The following is a 5,069-nucleotide window of genomic DNA, read 5'->3' as shown; positions in this document are numbered from 1 at the left end:
ATTTATTCATTTACCATCAGAAGACAAGGTGATTAGAAAAATTATGGAGTGTACAGAAATGGATAAGTTCACAAAGGAGATACAAAAAAAGATGAAACAGAATACTACTTAGTCTGGGAGAAATGGTTGGAAGAGAAAGGGGGAAAAAGGGGGGGACAAAAGAAAACTAAACAATGGTTTTCTCTAAAGGTAGAGAAAAATGGAAACAAATGGGAAGATATAAATTGTGGAAAGGAAACTAGTACCTATTTATGTTAAATGTAAATAAAATATTTAGATTTAAGAGAATATGTATGTATGTATGTATGTATGTATGTATGTATGTAGGTATGTATGTATATAGATAGATAGATAGATATGATATACTAGAAATATATGTATAAAAGATAGATTAAGATAAGAAAGAGAAAATGTATAAATGTAGATTATTGATGCAAAGATGTTGAAAAGAAGAAGATGTAAATAAATTTTTAAAAAGAATTTATTCATTTCAGTGCAGTCATTGATGGCTGGCTATTACAGCTACACATTGTAATCTTTACCCTTTGCTTATATGTATGTAAAATTAAGACATTTAAATCTGGGATAGCTGTAGAAAGTAGGGAACTTAGTATCATGCCGTAATTATTATGGTGATACTCAAATTCACTATGCTTTCCCATATCTGAAATTTATCAATAAGAACATAAACTGTTAACACCTTTAATTTTGTTTTTATTTCATCAAAGCTGCATTGCAGTCTTCCAGTCTTTTATATTTACATTATTTGTAACATTTTTGTTAAGTGCCAGTACAAATGTAACTGATGGTAATCCAGAACAGCCTTATAAAGCATTTGTGTGCATTTTGCTCGGATGTGCAAAATGTACATACACACATGCACACATATATTGCACGCAAGGAAACATACATACACTTAATTCAAAGCTTCATAATATAAAACATTTCTATTGAAAGTAAACCATTCCTTTTGCAGCTTTTTCAGTTACAGAGACCTCTGAATTTCAAGTTAGTGCAAATAATGAAATTAAGAGCCTGAGCAATAAAATACAATGAAACAAGATAACACAAACATCAACTAATTCCCTGCATATATTTAAAACAGTTAAGTAGCATATTAGTAGTCATTATATACAATATATTTAAATAAATTGGCTGATTTGAGATATAGGCAGCAAATTTACACATTCAAATAAAATACGTTCCTTTCACAGAGGTTTGGAATATCAAACATATATGAAAATAAAATGTATCTAGTACCAAACATTTATAAATCAAAAAGCACAGGATATCTTCTCTATTGTCTTGGGGCAGATTTCAAGGCACTTTCTCGGCAAATCAGAGTTCAGTGTTAGCAGGAATGTCTGAAAGATCAGTCATCACAGAGGTATCCACCTAATTAAACAATAAATCAATAATGATAGTCAATAGAAAAAAAAGATATGTTATAGAATTATTCCTATATTGTAAAATAAATCTTTCAGACTACAGCTGCATTAGACGATACTCAACATTCAGCAGACAGAAGAAACATCACAGACCAAATATATGTGTAAAGTTAGCACAGAACCAAAATATGAGCAACTTTGTGAAGAGCAATGTCTCCTGAATGGGCTTTTTCAAGATTCACAAATCTACGGTAGTAAAACCGGGGTAAGGCTCTGCCCACTGACCCTGACATCATGAAAACACTTCTGTGCATGCGCAGTAGCTTCTGAGCATGTATGGCCCCATTGCGAACTGGTAGTAAAGATAAGTAGAACCCACCCCTGGAGAGCATATCAAATATTTTAGTCATTTAAATTGGTTGATAGACTTCCAGACAATAAATTCTGAAATGTCTCCAAAGACAAGTAAAATGTGAACCTGTTTTCAAGTCAAAAGTCAAAATCTTGTGGTGATTACTGTATATGGACACATCCATGCAGCCTTATTACAATCATGATGCAGAAATGGTTTATTGCTGCTTTTTTTCAGGATGGTTCTTTCTTCAGGTTGTTATTACAGCCTCAGTTCTGGATTTCTTAGATGGTTTCTCATACAAATTCCAATTAGTGCCAATTCTGCTTAGGCTCCAAGGTAGCCAAGGTCACCTAAATAGTAACATTTAGCAGGGCTTCTCCAAAGTTAGGCCCTTACAATGCTGATCAAAATTAATTTGCCTAATAACTCCTCTAATCCATCTCACACTATGTCTGATAATTGAAAAAGCTGTATGTCATTTTTCCACAGCATATATAGTAGTCCTGACAGCACCATCTTAGAGCCATACACCAGGCAACAAGTTTGAAGACAGTTGTGTTAGCATTATAGTGTTTTAATAGATTGCATGATAGTTTCCAATCATAGCAAGGGTGCTTCAGTAAAAATAAAAAAAAAACCTGTTATGAGGAATAAATAGACCTTGGCTCACCCCCTCCTTAAAAAAAAAACCATCTCCCATCTGTCTGGACAATTTCCACCCACTTCCACCTTCCCTCTTTAGGAAAGATGATACAGAAGATGGATTCCTTGGCAGCTTCAGAGGATAATGGAGGAAACAGATTATCTAAACCCCTTCCAGTCAAGTTTCAAGCCTGGTTGTGAGACAGAAACAGCATTGGTCACATCTAGATCTATCTAGATGTGACCAAGATGTGAACGGATCTTATCTAGATACGTTCCAGTCGGGTTTCAGGCCTGGGCACAGCATGGAAATGGCATTGGTTGCGTTGGTAGATGATCTCTGGAGGGCTCGGGACAGGGGTTGCTCCTCTGTTCTAGCCCTGTTAGACCTCTCAGTGGCTTTTGATACCATCGACCATGGTATCATGCTGCACCGGTTGGAAGAGTTGGGGATGGGGGGCACTGTGTTACGGTGGTTCTCCTCCTTTCTCTCTGACTGGTCGCAGTTTGTGTTGGCAGGGGGGCAGAGGTTGACCTTGAGGCCTCTCATTTGTGGAGTGCCTCAGGGGCCGGTTCTCTCGCCCCTTTTGTTCAACATTTATGTGAAGCCGCTGGGTGAGATCATCTGTGGCTTTGGGGTGAAGTACCACCAGTACGCTGATGACACCCAGCTGTACATCTCCACCCCAGGCCACCCCAACAATGCCCTTGAATTGATGTCTCAGTGCCTGGAGGCTGTGCGGATCTGGATGGGGAGGAACAGGCTCAAGCTCAACCCTTCCAAGACTGAGAGGCTGTGGTTCCCGGCATCCCAATATAGTCAGCTGACTCCATCGCTGACTATTGGGGGCGAGTCTTTGGCTCCCTCGGAGAGGGCGCGCAATCTGGGAGTCCTCCTGGATACGCAGCTGCCCTTGGAGGAACATCTGACGGCTGTAGCCAGGGGGACCTTTTGTCAGGTTCGCCTGATTCACCAGTTGCGACCCTTTCTTGATCGGGATTCCATGTGCACAATCACTCATGCCCTCGTCACCTCTTGCCTGGACTACTGCAACGCTCTCTACATGGGGCTCCCCTTGAAGAGCACCCGGAGGCTCCAACTGGTCCAGAATGCGGCCGCGTGGGTAATTAGGTGAGCTGCATGGCACTCCCACATAACACCGCTCCTGCGCGAGCTGCACTAGCTCCCAGTGGTCTTCCGAGTGCGCTTCAAGGTGTTGGTTACCACATTTAAAGTTCTCCATGGCATAGGATCTAGTTATCTTCGAGACCGCCTGCTGCTACCGACAACCTCCCATCGACCCGTGCCCTCCCACAGAGAGGGCCTCCTCGGGGTGCCATCAGCCAAACAATGTAGGCTGGTGACCCCCAGGGGGAGGGCCTTCTCTGTGGGGACACCTACCTTATGGAACCAGCTGCCCCCAGAGATAAGGAGAATCCAAGACCTCGGTGCCTTCCGCCGTGCCATAAAACTTTCTTTTTTCAGCAAGCCAGGCTGCCTTAACATATTTTTAAATATTTTTAATTGGTTTGTCATTTTAAACTGGTGCCAAATTAATATATATTCTTTTAATTGTTTTTAATGTTTGTATTGTATGTTTTTATCTGGCTGTACACCGCCCTGAGTCCCTCGGGAGAAAGTGCGGTATATAAATTCGAAATAAAATAAATAAATAAATAAATTTATGAATAATCTCTGGCGAGAGCAGGGTAGTGCATCCATCTTTGCTCTTCTTCACCTCTCAGCAGCTTACAATACCATTGACTATGGTATTCTATTGGGTTGGCTACAGAGGGAGGTCTGGCCCATAGTGTCTTCCTTGAAGTATGCTCCAGGGCTTGATACTCTCTCCATTCCTTTTTAATATCTACGTGAAGCCACTGGGTGATATAATTTGCCATCATGGGATGAGGTACCGCCAAACACACCAATGATACTCAAGTTTATATCTCCATCCCAGGTGACCCATGTGATGCTATCGCTGCCCTTTCGCAGTGCCTGGAAGCTGTAGGGATTTGGATGGGGGAAAGACTATGTCTGAATCCTGGTAAAACCAAGTGGTTTTGGGTACATGGAAGTTCTGGCTCCGGGACTTTAATGGACTCATGACTCATGTACGATGAGCATGCAATATTAACAATGAATCTTTAGAAGTTTATAATCCCTGAACTCTGGTATGTTAGTGGGAGTCTATGGAAATTGAATTCAAAAGCACATAGGTAATTATTATTTTCACTGTGATTAAACCATGAAGAGAGCCATCACCATCTCCTTTTCCTTTGTTATCAGCTTGTTCTGTTCTAATCTTTTTAAAAAAGATTCATGATATAGAACAGGGGTGTCAAACTCACGGCCCAGGGGCCAGATGTGTCACACACTGGCCACACCCATGCCCGTTTTAGCGAAGGGAAAAATGTCACAATTGGTCACGTGATGACACCATGACAATGCAAGTTTGACACCCCTGATATAGAACTATGTCAAGTTTGCTCCCATATAGACTTTTATGATGCACACAAAAAAATAATTGGAACTAGTACAAGAAAAGATATACAGAAGCCAACAATATTCAGTATAAACAATTTGCTCTGACTATTGATTGGTTCTGATAAAAATAGCTAAGATGATCCAACTAATTATTTGTCTATTTAAAGTTTAAATAAATGCTTACCTAATTGTCTTC

This window comes from Pituophis catenifer, unplaced genomic scaffold (genome assembly GCF_029215685.1).
Source record: "Pituophis catenifer annectens isolate HBS135680 unplaced genomic scaffold, rPitCat1.0.hap2 SCAF_3, whole genome shotgun sequence".
NCBI classification, from domain to species: Eukaryota; Metazoa; Chordata; class Lepidosauria; order Squamata; family Colubridae; genus Pituophis; species Pituophis catenifer.
This window is presented reverse-complemented; position numbering follows the sequence as displayed.